This window comes from Fundulus heteroclitus, chromosome 5 (genome assembly GCF_011125445.2).
Source record: "Fundulus heteroclitus isolate FHET01 chromosome 5, MU-UCD_Fhet_4.1, whole genome shotgun sequence".
Lineage (NCBI taxonomy): Eukaryota > Metazoa > Chordata > Actinopteri > Cyprinodontiformes > Fundulidae > Fundulus > Fundulus heteroclitus.
Window position 1 is genome coordinate 991,872 of NC_046365.1, and position 17,593 is coordinate 1,009,464.

Sequence of the window (17,593 nt, forward strand, 5' to 3'; positions counted from 1 at the left end):
GGGTTTTCGGGTTTGTGTCGCTCTGGGGGTATTTGCGAAACATCTCAAATTCACAACAATGAGGGTTAACATTCCTGAATCCAGACAAACTTCCTACGTTTTGATATATAATTTATGTGGATAGGTTGAAATTGAGCGAGTGAGAAGAAGTTGTTCGGCGAGGAAGAAGAATTTGTTGAATTTCTAAGTGCGCCACTCTATAAACTGCCTCCTTGACGACCATAGCACGCATGTATTTGCTGAATTTTCTTGAAAAGCCAAAATTATTTTAAGAGGGGTACTATATGAAAATGGTAAAAGATATGAAAAAACTGAAAAGACCATAATAGCTGAAGATATCACTACATTTTAAAAGTTGAATGGCGTTTCTAGCTGAAAGTAGGCTGAAGCAGTAAGCTGTCAAAAAGCAGCTGAAATGAGCGGAATTTAGTGAATTACATTCATTTCCAATGGGAGAAAAAAGCTGAAATTTTGCAGAAAAAGCTGAATATTTTAAAAAGTTTGAAGAGTTAAAGTACAAAAACCATAGCCATCCATTCCAGAAGAAGCTGAATAGTTTAAAAGTTTGAATGGTTGAAATCGGAGAAAAATTGTAGGAGGAGAAGCGAAGCAAAGTTTAAAACAGTAAAAAACGCATTTGGAAGAATAAACAGGAATAATAATAAAGAACTAGAAAAATTTGCATTTCCTGCGAAAATGCACTGTGAATGCAGATAGCTGAATGATTAAGCAAAAGATGCAGAAGATCTTTGGAAGAAGAGAAAAAATAGCTGAAAACGCATTGAAGAAGTTGAAAAAGTTGAAGAAGTTGAAAAGTTGAAGAATTTGAAAGAGTTGAAGAATTTGAACATGAAAGAACAATAGCTGAATGATTAGAAGAAGAAAAAAACTGAGGGAAAGGCACCAAACATTTCCTAACTCATTCTAAACACTGAATCGTTTAACAAAGCAGAAGTAGAATTTCAAACTTGAATATACTGTAGCCATATTGTGGGCCTGCATTTCTAGGGAGTATAAGGGGTTTCGCCCCCCATTGAAAAAGCATTGGATGTTTGACACCTCCTAACTTGGAGATGCTTTACATGACGAGGCCCCAAACTTATTGTGGAGCATTCTGTATAAAGGAGGTACAGACTCTGTAAGCAGAAGTTTGTCCGAGCTTCCTAGAGCTACTTCCAATTAGCAACATGCTAACCATTAGCCGCTAACATGGTTGTGCTCAGGATCACCGGGTGATTGTACTCTGTCAGTTTGGTCCAAATCCTGTACAGGGAAGTGCCTCAAATAGGGGTGCCAATACTTAATGTCGCCAAACGTCACCAAAGTTCATGGGTCAGATTGGCCTCCTTTAGCAACTCAGCCTCACCACATCTGGGCCCAGAACTCAATATTTGACCAAAATGGTCAGTAGCGCCATTTCCCACAGGTGGGTGGTGCTGTATTGGCCAATTGGGTCGTGTCTGGGCATCATGCCAGGTCCTGTTGGAAGCAAAGGCCCAATAGGAAAGCATGTGAAATCCAAAATGGGACAGAAAAATGACACATAGCTGAAAGTCACTTGAAAATTTTAAAATGTCAAGAGGAAGTGACTGTGCGAATTTCAGATTCCTACATTAATCACAGCAACTGCGGTGAGCGTCGAAAGTTGCCATTGTATCTCAATTGATCCTCTCCCTCTGGCCCTCAGAGTTCCGTTGTCATGGAAACTCACTGGCACACCTGCAGCGGCCAGTCTACCGAAGTGCAGAGACTTTGCTCACAATAAGTCCCATTGAATTATAATGGAGAACTTTGCCCCGAACAACGCTTCATATCTCCTGATCCCTAAATGGTAGAGACGTAATTTTTTCTGCGTTTAGTTCGTAGCGGATAGGGGAAGAAGAAAAGCTATCGGTTTTTGCTGGAAAAAGTTTAATAAAGGCGTAAAAAATTATGATCTAAAGGGGTTTTTTAAGGAATTTGCAAAATCCTCTAAAAACAGTCCCGAACAAATCGCTCTAGCTGAAAAAGTATAAGAGATATCAAAACAATTATTTCACTGTGAGTATCAGCAGGCTTTTGAGGACTATGTTGCTCATTTTTATGTTTGTACAAAAATCGGTGTAGGCACAGCGACGATGTAAAAAAGTGGATCATTTGGGGTGATGGAGGTCCAAAGCGTCTTCAGGATTTTGCAAATTCGCTACTCCCGAACAAATTGTTCCTGCGGAAAAACCGTAACAGTTATCCACAAAATTCCTTTTTTGTGAGTGCCAGAAGGGTTGGGACATTCATATGTGAAAGTCTCATGCCTGTACATCAAACGATTTAGGAGTGGCGACGATGCGAAAACGTGTGATGTTTTGGATTTTCAGACGTCATTTTTCAAAACCGCTCCATAGGAAATTAATGGGGGAGGTTTCGGGTTTGTGTCGCTCTGAGGTGATTTGCGAAAAATCTATAAATGCTACACCAATGAGGGTTACATTTCCTGAATCCAGACAAAAATTCCTACGTTTTGATGTATAATTTATGTGGATAGGTTGAAAATTGAGCGAGTGAGAAGAAGTTGTTTGGAGAAGAAGAATTTGTTGAATTTCTAGAGTGCGCACTCTATAACTGCCTCCTTGACGACCATAGCAACGCATGTTATTTGCTGAATTTCTTGAAAAGCCAAAATTATTTTAAGGAGGTACTATATGAAAATAGTAAAAGATATGAAAAACCTGAAATAGACCATAATAGCTGAAAGATATCACTACATTTTAAAAGTTGAATGGCGTTTCTAGCTGAAAGTAGGCTGAAGCAGTAAGCTGTCAAAAAGCAGCTGAAATGAGCGGAATTTTAGTGAATTACATTCATTTCCTATGGGAGAAAAAAAAAGCTGAAAATGTGCAGAAAAAGCTGAATATTTTAAAAAGTTGAAGAGTTAAAAGTACAAAAAGACATAGCCATCCATTCCAGAAGAAGCTGAATTGTTTAAAAGTTGAATGGTTGAAATCGGAGAAAAACTGTAGGAGGAGAAGCGAAGCAAAGTTTAAACAGTAAAAAGGCGGAAGAGGATCTCAATAACTGTGAATGCCTACTGCATTCACAGTAATAAAGAGAAACAGGATCTCAAGAACTGTGAATGCCTACTGCATTCACAGTAATAATAATAATAAAGAATAAAGAGAAACAGGATCTCAAGAACTGTGAATGCCTACTGCATTCACAGTAATAAAGAGAAACAGGATCTCAAGAACTGTGAATGCCTACTGCATTCACAGTAATAAAGAGAAACAGGATCTCAAGAACTGTGAATGCCTACTGCATTCACAGTAATAAAGAATAAAGAGAAACAGGATCTCAAGAACTGTGAATGCCTACTGCATTCACAGTAATAATAATAATAAAGAATAAAGAGAAACAGGATCTCAAGAACTGTGAATGCCTACTGCATTCACAGTAATAAAGAAAAACAGGAAAACAATAAGTGAGAATGCTGTAGGTGGAGCAGAGCAGCTTCAGAGGTGCGTTTGAGTAGAACGGGTGCTGTAAAATGACCTGATGGTGTTTCCTCCAGGATTAAAACAGGAACATTTTCTGAAGCACCTGGAATAGAACATCTGGGGTTATAGAGGTTACAGCAATGTCGTGTGTAAAGTAGTGCGATGTGTGGTCATTTTAATCCAAGGAAGATTTGGACATCGTTATAGGAAAAAATGTACTTAGATTTCAAACCACAATTAACTAACTTTTGATTCCACAGACACGGTGATCCACATCCGAGGTTTAAAGTGTTTGTGTGTGCGTGCGTGGATTATTTTACAGGACGACCAGAGGCCTGTGAAAGGAGAGAACAGAGAAACTATGATAAAATGTCTCATTAACTATTACATTTCTAAAAATAGGTTTCCTGACAGGATGAAGATGGAACAATGGAAGGTGGTAAGGATTAATTATTATCTGAAAAAGTAATTGGCTGAAATCTGTGCCCTGTGGTGTGTGAGGTCACACCACAGGGTGCCAAAGGAAACACGGAGACCAGTGCAGAACCAGAGTGGGAACTCCAGAAAGGCATCAAAAGAAAGTGGTCAGAACCAAGGTGGACCAGCCCGTACCAGATGGTGGAACGCACTTCGCACGCAGTCAGGCTCAAAGGAAAAGGCGACACCTGGTATCATTGGAGTCAGTGTGCAGCTGCTGAGGAACCCCAGCGCTCTCAAACATCAGGTGCGCCAGGATTTACAAGATAACACCACAACGCAGTGAAAGGGAGCCTACCGGTGAATCCTCTACTCAACCACGGTCATAATAAAACCCGTAGAGAGATTCAGTGAGCTTAAGCTTACTCACAGAAATTGCGCAAAGGAGACAGAGCAGAAGAACAAAGAAGAGGAGGCAGAGGAAGTGGTCATTTACGGACCGACCACAGGGCAGTGAGCTGCTCTCCTGCTCCAGAAAAAAAAAGAAACAGCATAAAACAGAAGAGGCGGAAGTAGTGGTTTTTACCTGACCACATGGTGTTGTAGCAACTCTTACACTCAGAGGTAAGAAGAAAACCAAAAAGAGACTCAGAGAACTAAAAAAAAAAAAAAAAAAAAAATTGTTTTTATATTTGTATTTTTGCATTTCTTGTTGAAATTTGTGTGATTCTCCACAGGTGTTTTTCCATAGGGGTACTAAAATAGCATGAACCAAACCCCCTAAGGGTTGTGTTGCAGGAAGTTTATTATTATCAGTTGTTATTGTTACAGGTATATTGTGGTATTTTTGCGACTTTCCATTCCAAAACATGTCCAGCTGATCCACCTACGAAGACCACAAAGACGCGCTATTACAGCAGCATCCAATGACTGGTGCTTAGAACAATATGGCAGAGTGGAATTAAATTACAGTCGGAGGGCGACAACTACCTTTCAGGTCCACCTTTGTGATATTATAAAGTGCGGTAGTAAAATTAATAATGGACAGTGGAGCAGATAAATAAAAAATCTTAGTTGGCAGACACGCCTTCTGCATTTCACTTCAGATTTTCCTGTACACAATAAAAACAACAACAACAAAAAAACACACACATTAGAAACAAACATATGGGCGGATGCGATTAGGAGAAAACTTCCAGATTAAAAACAATCAAGATTATTATTAAACCCCTAGGATGTTAAGTGTTTTATGTCAGAGCTGTTATTAGTGAGCTATAAGAGGGTCAAATGCATTCGGACAAGAGTTTCTGGTCTGAAAACATTTGGGATTTGGCTCCTAATATGAGGGATTTTACTTTTTACTTAACTCATCTAATACATATATAGATATGTTTTGAAGTTCAATAAACCCACAAAGGGTTTTAATAAGATTCAAAGAGGTACCTTTAAGATACAATAAGCTTCGCAAAATACAACATGCATGAGAAGAAATAGCTGCTTAAAGAAATTAATTTTGCACCAAAATGTAAATATACGAGATGTAAACATAGAACATCTTAAGAAATTATTAAAATGGCTACATCTGGATTATACTATTATTGTGGTAACCATAGGCAGTAATAAAAGCATTAGGATTGCTCACGCTCTCAGGAACCATGCATGAGCACTCCGCAATCTCTAACCCGTTCGAGGAGTGGATGACTGGTGAGTTTGGCAAGTGAAAAAGTCTGATCATCTCTTTTTATCTCTCTTGCAGCATTTGTAGCAATATTGATTACATGTGGTTGTTGTTGCATTCAACGCATTTGCTCATTGACGGTCCGCCTCATATCCTCCACCATTGAAACAGAACCCCAGAGTCATGATGCCTTTGTTAGTCACAGCACCTGAGGAGGAGAACGAGGACACTGGGTTTGAGCTGATGCATGCATAATATTTAACCAGAAGTATTACTGTTTTTGGGAAAATATGTGTTTTTCTTTTCTTACTTATTACCATTACGATATAATCAAGTATTTACCAAAGGTGTCATAACAAACCAGTAAATTTAGGGTTTTCTACTGCAATAGTTTATGGGTGAACTCTTAAAAGAGTTCAAAAGGGGGAATTGTGGAATGTATTTGTAACCCAGGTTAACATAGTCTTCACTAAACATAAGCCCTTTCATAAAGAATAACTACAAAATGCATAAATAAAGAATAAATAGGTCTTAATATAGGTAAAAAGAAAATATAAAAATAACAATTGCAAACATTGTAAATGCTGTATTTCATGTTATTTTATTTTATTTTGTTAAAATCATATAAAACAGAGATTTATTTTGTTAGCATCTCTTATTTTGAAGGGTCACATTGATGTGTGGCCCATGTGACTTGTTCCAGCCAACCGAGTTGCTACGTGCTCTGGCGCTCAAAGAAGCAGAGAGAGCAAGAAAGAAGCAGAGAGAGCATTGAGCTAAGAGTTGTGCTGTGAGAAAAAAAGAGAGTTAAGAAAAAATAGACAATTAAAAAGCGCCTGTTGTTGGGCAAACTTTTCCATTGTTGGAGGAGGAGCTTTCCATATTTTTCACTGACCGTGTTCAGCGTGTACACGTTGTGGAACTGGACTTGGTGAGTTGAAAAAAGTGTATTTTTATTTTCTGTATTGTAAGATAATTTTATTTCATAGAAGTGGAAAGCTAAAGTAGTGGTTTTTATGTTGTTTTATGTTCGAAAACTGTGAAAGTAAGGGACGAGCTGGTGTGGGTGAAGCATGCCCCCACACAAGGTTCAGCCGCCAAAACGGCGAGTTTATTTTATTCGGTACTGTCATGGTTTTCAGGTGACGAGTCCACATGCATATACGAACGGGAGGCAATGCACAGTTTTAAGATGTTTATTTTGGAAACAGGCAGATCTACGGACGGAACTACAGGCGATTCGGCTGGGTCAGAACGTCATGGCTGGAGAGTCTGCAAGAGAGAGGGAGTGAGTAACTCTAAAAAGAGAACCCGGAGAATTGCTAGAAGTGGCGCTGCTTACCATTGGGCTGGGCGGACCTAACCGGGAAGAAGTAGCGTCGGGAGGACTCTATGACTTTACGCTGCTGGAGAAAGGCGGCTAGTGGCTGAGGACGGCAGATGTAACTGGCGAGGGATCCTGAGCGAGCCTCATCGGCAACGGTTGACAGATGGATTGACCAGAGTGAACACAGAACCAACAGAACCCGGGAAAGGGGATCTCAGGCCTCGCTGGGTAACATCCAGGAAGTATGAGGGGAGCGCCAGAGCAAAATCTGAGCAGACAGGTTCTGCTGGTCTGCTTCTTCGGACGAGACGTCAAGACAGGTGAGTGCATCCAAGCACCAAAATCACGACTGGTTAAGGCTCTGGCGTCTTCCATCTGTCAGCGCTCTGCTTAAGAAGCCAGAGGAAGCCGCCTGCAACGAGCTGCAGGTGTGGGCCACGCCTCCTCAGCCAACTAGACACACCTGAGGAGTAGAGTTAGAGCAGCAAGACACAGAGAACCCTGACACTACCCCCCCCCCTCAACGGCCGCCTCCTGGCGGCCCAGACGAAGAAGTGCTGGGCTGAGTAGACCAGAAATCCAAAATCAAATCCTTATTCGAGATGGCAGCTGCAGAAACCCATGAGCGATCCCCAGAGCTGCGACCCTCCCAATCGACGAGGTATTGGTGACCCCTACCTCGTCGACGGGCATCCACAACCCTGAGGACGCGAGGGTTCTGACTGTCCTGGGAGGGTGGAGGGGGGTCCGGAAGGAGGGCACAAGTTGCTGTCCAACACGGGCTTGATCTGGGAAACATGAAAGGTAGGGTGTACTCGAGAGTGAGGGGGTAAACGTAGGCGGACGGTGGTCGGGTTAATAACTGTCTCTATTTCATAGGGACGAGTGAAGCGGGGAGCAAGCTTCTTGGCGGACGGGTTGGACAAAACATCTCTGGAAGATAACCAAACCTTCTGACCGGGGCGATAATGGGGAGCTGGTCTGCGGTGCTGGTCAGCGAACCTCTTGCTCCGCTCTGCGGTGCGAGTAAGTGCAGTAACCGTTGTTCTCCATATGTCCTGGCAGCGAGCAATGTAGTCATTTACGGAGGCGAAAGGAATCCTGAGTTCATCTGTGGGTAGGAGTGGAGGTTGATATCCTAAAGCTACTTCAAAAGGTGAACGTCCCGTGGCTGAGGTGATGTGTGAGTTCAAGGCATACTCGACCCAGGGCAAAAACTTGTTCCAGTCAGTAGGTGAAGATGACGTGAGGCAGCGGAGGGTGGTCTCTAGTTGTTGGTTCATTCGTTCCGTTTGGCCATTGGTTTGAGGATGGTATCCGGAGGTGAGTGTGTAACGAGCACCCAGAGCAGAGCAAAAGTGCCGCCAGACCTGAGAGATAAACTGAGGACCCCGGTCAGAAAGAATGTCAACTGGGATACCGTGGAGTTTGAAAACATGTTTTATGAGGAGCTGGGCAGTCTGGAGAGCGTTAGGTAACTTACGGATGGGGATAAGATGACAAGACTTCGAAAACCGGTCAACAACTGTCAAAATCGTTGACATACCTTGGGATACAGGGAGACCTGTAATGAAGTCAATGGCAATGTGGGACCATGGACGTTTGGGGATAGGAAGAGGATTTAGCAACCCAGAAGGTGGCTGGGTCGAAGACTTATTCTGGGCGCAGACAGGACAGGCTAGAACATAGTCTCTGACATCCTTTGTCCATGATGGCCACCAGAATCGCCGGGACACCTGAGACTGGGTTCTATAAATACCCGGATGGGCGGAAAACTTAGCATCATGACACCAACGTAAAACTTCAGGACGAACAGACTGGGGGACATACTTAAGTCCAGGTGGACCTGTACCAGGGTCCGGGTCTAATAGTTGGGCCTGGTTGATCCTGTCCTCCAGATCCCAATGCAGGCCTCCAACAGTACATGTGGGGGGAAGAATAGGTTCCGGCTCTCTCTCCTGTTCGAACGGGGCAAATTGACGAGAAAGAGCATCCGGTTTGACGTTCCTGGAGCCAGGTCTGTAGGTAATGGTAAGGTTGAATCGAGAGAAAAACAAAGACCAACGGGCTTGTCTGGAGTTGAGTCGACGGGCTGACTGCAGATAGGAGAGGTTCTTGTGATCTGTCCAAATTATGATGGGCTGCTCGGATCCCTCTAGCCAGTGCCGCCACTCTTCCAAAGCTAACTTAATGGCTAGTAGCTCACGATCGCCTACATCATAGTTCTGCTCAGCGGGAGACAAACGACGGGAGAAGAATGCACAAGGGTGTAGTTTACTATCAAACTCTGACTGTTGAGATAAAACCGCTCCTACCCCTGTATTAGAAGCGTCAATCTCAAGAATGAACTGTTTAGCCGGATCAGGGTGAACGAGTATGGGAGCCTGGGAAAAACGGGACTTAAGTCTGTTAAACGCCTCTTCTGCCTCAGGACTCCAGACGAATGGGACCTTGGTGGAGGTGAGAGCATGTAATGGGGAGGCTATCTGGCTGTAGTTCCTGATAAAGCGCCTATAGAAATTAGTGAAACCTAGGAATCGTTGGAGCTGTTTGCGCGACTCAGGAACCGGCCACTCCGTTACTGCCCTTATCTTCTCCGGGTCTGACCTCACTTGTCCGCCCTCTAAAACAAGACCAAGAAAAGAAACAGAAGTCTGGTGGAAGTCACACTTCTCGGCTTTAACAAATAGGCGATTCTCTAATAATCGCTGGAGAATAAGACGAACATGTTGCTTGTGTTGTTCTAGGTCACGAGAGTAAATCAGGATGTCGTCTAGATAGACGAAAACAAAAACATTCAAAAAGTCCCGCAGGACATCATTTACCAGTGCCTGAAAAACTGCCGGAGCATTTCACAAACCAAAAGGCATGACTAGGTACTCGAAGTGACCTAACGGAGTCTTAAAGGCCGTCTTCCACTCATCCCCCTGTCTCACCCGAACCAAATGATAAGCGTTGCGCAGATCAAGCTTAGTAAAGATCTTGGCATTCTGGACTGGCTCGAGGGCTGAAGATAATAAAGGAAGCGGGTACTTATTCTTCACGGTTATTTGGTTAAGCCCTCGATAATCAATACAGGGTCGAAGGGTCCCGTCCTTCTTGCCGACAAAAAAGAAGCCGGCGCCTAATGGGGAGGAAGAAGGACGAATTAACCCTGTAGCCAGAGACTCCCCTATGTACTTCTCGAGCGATTGACGTTCTGACCTGGAGATGTTATAAAGCCGACCCACCGGTAGTGGAGCCCCAGGCAACAAGTCAATGGCGCAATCGTAAGGGCGATGTGGAGGTAGTGAACAAGCCTGAGTCTTACTGAATACCCGCCGTAAGTCGTGGTATTCTTCCGGAACGCGAGAGAGATCAATAACGTCTCCGGAATCTGTCAAGGTGGTAGGGGAAACAGATACGAGGCGAGCAGACTGTAAACAACGGGAATGACAAGCTGGAGACCATGATTCCAGTCGGGACTCAGCCCAGTTAAACTGCGGGCTGTGGACCTTTAACCAGGCTAACCCCAAAACCACGGGTGAACGCTTAACCGGGAAAACAAAAAATGATAGTTGCTCTCGATGGTTACCGGAAACTATCACTACTAGTGGTCGGGTGCGATGGGTGATCAAAGTCAACTTTTGCCCATCTAAAGACGAGACCTGGAGAGGCTCGGGTAATGAATCGACAGGTACACGGAGCTGGTCCACTATGGCTTGGTCTATGAGATTAAAATCAGAACCAGAATCTACTAGGGCCGAAACATCAAAACTATCCTGGTCGAACATTAAAGTGACTGGCAAACATAAGCGAGAAAGTGCAGACGCCTTAACGGCTACCCGGGGAATAGATCCAAAACCGTCCACCGTTCTCCCCGTTACGAACGGCGGACTCGGTCTTTTGGCCGAACAGGACAGTCTCTGAGGAAATGACCTTCACCTCCACAATAAAGGCATAAATCTCCCGAGAAGCACTGCTGACGCTCCTTGTTGGTAAGACCAACCTGCCCCAACTGCATGGGTTCAGGAGGCGGTGTACAGGACCGGGGTTCCCTATGGGTAAGTGTAGATGAGGTGGAGGATCGTAAGACCTGGTTGGGTCTAAACCGGTTCCGGCTGCGTAATCGGGAATCCAAACGGATAGCTAACGCTACAAACTCCTCAAAATCCTCCGGCTCCTCAACCCGGGCTAACTCATCCTTTAGCGTTTCATCAAGACCCTGAAAAAATACTGCCTTTAACAGCCTCGGCTGCCAACCCGCAGCAGCGGCAAACGTGCAAAACTCCACAGAAAAGTCAGATACGCGTCGACCGCGCTGTTTCAAAGAGAGGAGATGACGAGATTGTTGAGCCGAATCTAACTCGGGTGAAAAAATAGTCTTAAATTCGGTAACAAAGTCCTGAAAAGTAACCCCGAATGACTGACAATCAGGGAATCGAGCCTCGGCCCACCTAAGAGCCTTACCCGTTAGTAGTCGTAAGACATAAGATATCCTAACCTCATCTGAGGCGAATGTCTGAGGGGAACGGTTAAACACCAGTTTACACTGGAAAAGGAACCCACCGCAACTCCCACTGTCACCTGAGAACTTCTCCGGACAAGGTGACGCGCCCTCAAGTGGCGGAGTCCAAATCTGATTCTCAGTACTCTGAGCGACGGGAGGCGGGGTGCTGAGGTCTTGAGTGACAGGCGACGTCATCGCGGAAGTGACTGTGTCCGTAAGCTGGCTAAACTGAGCGGCTAATCTCTGAAGCTGTTCCTGTGTAGAATTTACGGCTAACCCTAGCGACTGCATCTGTTCCTGCTGTGCAGCTATCTGCCGCCCGAACGTATCCGCTGGACTTTGGTGGCCAGAGCCTTCTTCTGTCATGGTTTTCAGGTGACGAGTCCACATGCAGATACGAACGGGAGGCAATGCACAGTTTTAAGATGTTTATTTTGGAAACAGGCAGATCTACGGACGGAACTACAGGTGATTCGGCTGGGTCAGAACGTCACGGCTGGAGAGTCTGCAAGAGAGAGGGAGTGAGTAACTCTAAAAAGAGAACCCGGAGAATTGCTAGAAGTGGCGCTGCTTACCATTGGGCTGGGCGGACCTAACCGGGAAGAAGTAGCGTCGGGAGGACTCTATGACTTTACACTGCTGGAGAAAGGCGGCTAGTGGCTGAGGACGGCAGATGTAACTGGCGAGGGATCCTGAGCGAGCCTCATCGGCAACGGTTGACAGATGGATTGACCAGAGTGAACACAGAACCAACAGAACCCGGGAAAGGGGATCTCAGGCCTCGCTGGGTAACATCCAGGAAGTATGAGGGGAGCGCCAGAGCAAAATCTGAGCAGACAGGATCTGCTGGTCTGCTTCTTCGGACGAGACGTCAAGACAGGTGAGTGCATCCAAGCACCAAAATCACGACTGGTTAAGGCTCTGGCGTCTTCCATCTGTCAGCGCTCTGCTTAAGAAGCCAGAGGAAGCCGCCTGCAACGAGCTGCAGGTGTGGGCCACGCCTCCTCAGCCAACTAGACACACCTGAGGAGTAGAGTTAGAGCAGCAAGACACAGAGAACCCTGACAGGTACAAAGCGAAGTTTAAAGAACTTTTGTTATGCTTTGTCGGATATTGAACCAGGCCTTTTTGAAGTTGCTGGAGGTTTGACCGGGGAACTTCGAGTCAATCTCCAAGTTGGATTCTGCTGAAGAGAGCGAAACAAGATGGCGAGCCGTAACCCAGGAACTCTGTAACTGCCGTCTAGCAGGAGCCACACATTCCGCTGGACAATCCCAATCATCCAAACTGGTATGATCTGCCCATGTTTCCTGCTGAATTAGCATTGGGAACGGGATAAACCCTGCAGGACCATCAGAGAAAAGAAACATTGATCTAAACACAAATTATTCAGCCTTTTTCTGAATTTGTTGAATTGTGTTTTATTGTTTTCTTTTCCCGAAACCCATTCAATGTCCTTTGTGTGTATTGAATGTGAAATTGTCTGTTGGGTAGAAATGGAAATAATAATATCTGCTTTTACCCTGCCCCCATTCTCCTGCTATTTGCTTCGTCTGTCTTTTGTGCCATTTTTTCATAGCAACCGAAAGCTCTAAGGCAATTATGGATCTCGTCAGCTGGTCTCTCAACCCTATTGATCAAATTTTTTCAACTGGAAAGCAAAGGACCGGGGAGCGTACCTGTCCCGACGGAACTTTTTTTGCGGGATACATCTTGGACCCGTGGCAGAAATGGTCCACGGTGTGCCTCTCAATTCTTTCTGTTGAGGATGTCGAAGATGTCTACTTATTCGGATTTATGATACTTGGATTCCTCATTTTTGGCATTGGAGGATATTTAATGTATCAACACCTTCAAAAGCTGCTGGCGGTAAATATGGCCCTGATGAGACTGCGAGCGGCAGTCGACGCGATCACGAGGTCGTTGAATGAACAAAATGGACGGCTTGATAAGCTGACCGCGGTTGTGGTACAGAGGTGAGATGGGATAAAACCTGGAAGTGTGAACGTTACTAGCCCATCGATTGGATTATTGGAATATTGGATCCTGGAGCCAGCGGCGAAAAGACTCTAAGGCTGACAGAAAAGTTGGTGTCAGGTTGTTCTCATAACAAATTCTGTTTTCTTCAAATCGGACTCCCCGCTATCAAATTCTCCCTGGTTGTTATGGCGACATCGCACAAATTCCCTGCTACCCCACATTCCTGCGGACATCTGTGGAGGAGTCAAGCCGGAGCGGCAGAGTGATAAGACTTTCCATCAAGGACACTTGCCTGCCAGAGGACGGCCTTCATGGACATACAGATTTCCACACAACATGCACCCAGACACACATATGCTCACAAATACAGATGACTCTACCCGACCAGAACTCAAATGTTTACCTTCTGCATATATGTGTCTCGTCATTGATTGTGCTTTTTGTGCAAATGAGTTTTTTTTGTCGGATGCTTCACATTTTGTGTGGAAACACAAATTGTGCAGCACCTGTCTTTTTTTCTTTCCCTCCACTCGCCCAGTGTAAATCTTTTTTCAACAGATCTCAAGGCAGCGCCTAGGGACCCCGTGTAAAGCGGGGTCTGGGGCAGTTTGGGGAACGCACCTCACGGCTTGCGCTCATGTAGCAGCGGCCGACTGGGTGTGTTCCTGGCAACGCAAGGCCTCAGTCAATCGTTCCCCCAAAATGTTTGTTAAGTGTATGTGATGGACGGTTGTACTGGAACTGAAATTTCGATTGTAATGCAAATTGCAGTTGACTAATAAAATTGATTGATTGATTGATTGATTGATTGAAATAAGAAATGGTTAAACCAGGAAATTAAAATCTTAACTTCCTTAAAGAGAACTCTAAATAGCTAAATTAGATTTAAAAGATTAGAGAATCGATTAGACTGTAAATTAACTAAATTAACAGTATTCATCGGAACTAAAATAGAACTATAACCTAGGTTAGAAAAAATAAAATAGTAATCCTTTTAAAACCTAGCATTAGGTTTAAATTCCAAACAGGGGAACTATTTTAGGATCTAAATGTGTGTCATGTTATGTCAACTGTTGTAATATTGTTGTTGTTCTTTCTTTGGATAAAAAATTAAGCCGGTAGTTCAAACTATTTCCTGGTCTGTGGTCATTAATACTCTTCTACATTTCTCTACTCCCGTAGTCGAACCTAGTACTGGTCTATTGTCTATCCGATTAACTGTAAGCACATCGTGAGTGTTACATATTAACTTTGATTCATTTTTTAGTACACATTTATGAAGGTATAACATGCTTTTAATGTGCAATATATTTGCTTTGAGGCCTGTCTGTTTATTAGAAGAATAGAATGTGAATATATTAGGGTTAAATGAGCTGTGTACGAGCAAAAGTATCAGGAGAGAGTTTCAAGGCCAGTCCTAGGCAGTGGGAAAGAACAGAATCTCCGGTTCACATGCAGCTGGAGGAAACAATGAGAAGATAGTTATTAGGGAGTAAGATAGCAATAAGATGTGTGCATAATTTATTGTGTGACCTTGTATAATCTGTGTTCTAACTTTAATAAAACTAGCCTGAGCGGGAGAGAGAGTGAGAGTTGTTGCCCGCAGTCGGCAGGTGTATCATCTCTCCTCTTTACAAAGGTGAAATGGAAATCTGCGTCCATGGCTGAGTTATTCTTTTAAAGTCCTGCACACGAATTAACGAACCCGGGGAAGCATGATGGCTTCAACAATACCAACAGGTGGTGGTTGTATGATAATCTGGGGTTGTTTTGCTGCTGTAGGACCTGTAAGATTTGCTGTGAAAAATATAACCATGAATTCTGCTATTTACCAAAAAATCCTGGATGAGAATGTCCTGCCAGCTGTTTGTCACCTCAAACTGATACAAACTTGGATTCTACAGCAGGACAATGATCCTAAACACACAAGCAAGTTGACCTCTGAATAGCTGAAAAAAACAAAACAAAATGAAGACTTTGGAGTGCCCTATTCAAAGTCCTGATCTGAATCCTATTGTTCTGTTGCATCACTTTAAAAACGGCCATTCGTGATCCAAAACCCTCCAATGTGGCTTAACAGCAACAATTCTGCAAAGATAAGTGGGTCAGATTTTCTCCACAATGCTTGAATTAAGACTTATTGCACATTATTGTAAATACTTGATTGCACTTGTTGCTGCTAAGGGTGGCCAAACGAGTTATTAGGTTTAGGTAACACAAACCTACATGGCCCTTTTTGAAAAATGGCCATGTAGGTTTGGATTTTGTTCCTCCCTTAATAAAATGTAAAAAAATAAGCATCAAAAATCTTTATTAAAAAACAGCATATTGTGTTTACGTGTCTCATTTTTTGACTAGTATTTAAATTTGTTTGATGTTCTGAAACACTTAAGTGTGATAAACATGCAAAAAATAAGAAATCAGGAAAGGCGCAAACACTTTTTCATACCACTGTAACTTTGATTTAGGTTTTGAAGATCAAGCTTATTGAGACCTGTCAGGTTCCATTAGGGGAGCAATGACTTGATCTCTCTTTTTCAAAACATGTCTCTCTCTTTCCAGCACTAAGTATTGTGGGGAGGAACTTTCTCTTCAATGGGATCCTAAAATGTAATGGTTTATTATAAAAAGGAAAAAGAAATAGTCATAGAGAGAATGGTTAATATTTGAACAGATATGGTGTAATGTTGAAGAGAGTAATAGTAAGGGAAGTCCAAGTAAAAGTGTGGTGGTTTCAGGTTAGACGGGGGATTTAGCAAGGGGTGAAAAGATGAAAATGAGAGTCAGCAAGGGAAGAACTTATTGTTTCAGAAGTCAGGGGCTTCAATAAAAGGCTTCAGTGAACAGTGTGCAGACAGGTTTGATGGTTACTCACAAACTCACACACACACACACACACACACACACACACACACACACACACACATACACACACACACACACACACACACATACACACACACACACACACACACACACACACACACACACACACACACACACACACACACACACACACACACACACACACACACACCAGCAGTTAGGGGAAGCATATTTATTCAAAAATATTTCTAGTCATCATAGAATATGTCTTGCATTTCACCCTATTGGTCTCCCTGTCAGAGTAAAGCAAGCTTTTGTGTAAAGAATTTGCTAATGTTGAACCCAAATGTGAGCCAGACACGGAGCTGTATTTAAAAAAGGGGTTTATTAACAAAGTCTAGGTGGCAAAAAGGCTGACTCAAAAAACTGAAAGGCAATGAACAGAACAGGCACGGACTGGCAGACGGGCAGGTAGAACACAAAAATAATCAAAGGCTGGGAAGAGCTTACCGCAGGCTGACGAGAGGGATAAACACAAGACGTTCCGGCAACAAACAAACAACTAAGGCAGGCTTAAATAGGAGGATGGAACAGGTGAGCAGGGCGGGACCAATTAACCAAAACAGTTGAAAGCAATAGAAGGAACATACAGACTAATAAAGGAAGTAAGACCAAGACTAATGCACACGAGCTGACAGAAATAGTAACTAAGACCAGCCTTTGATTATTTTTGTGTTCTACCTGCTCGTCTGCCAGTCCGTGCCTGTTCTGTTCATTGCCTTTCAGTTTTTTGAGTCAGCCTTTTTGCCACCTGGACTTTGTTAATAAACCCCTTTTTTAAATACAGCACCGTGTCTGGCTCACATTTGGGGGCTACAGGCTGGAGGGCAAGAAACTAAAGAAAAGCCCAAAACAAGAGTCCAGAACAGAAAACAACCCTCAAAAGGGCAAACACCAACTAACTAAAAAAAACCTCAAAAACAGTTTCCTGAACAGTCTGGTGGGCATCTCGGAGGACGACCCCCGGCAAATCAGAATGTCCGGCGGGCGTCCCGGAGGACGACCCCGGCGAGTCAGGATGTCCGGCGGTCGTCCCGGAGGACGACCCAGGCGAGTCAGGATGTCCGGCGGTCGTCCCGGCGGACGACCCAGACGAGACAGGATCTCCGGCGGTCGGCCCGGGCGAGACAGGATCTCCGGCGGACGGACCGGGTGACGGCCCAGGCGAGACGGGATCTCCGGCGGACGGCCCAGGCGAGACAGGATCTCAGGCGGCGACGCCTGGTTAACGGCTACAGGCGGCGGCGCCTGGTTAGTGGCTACAGGCGGCGGCGCCTGGTTAGTGGCTACAGGCGGCGGCGCCTGATTACAGGCGACTGAAGAGGGAGCCTGGCTACAGGCGACAA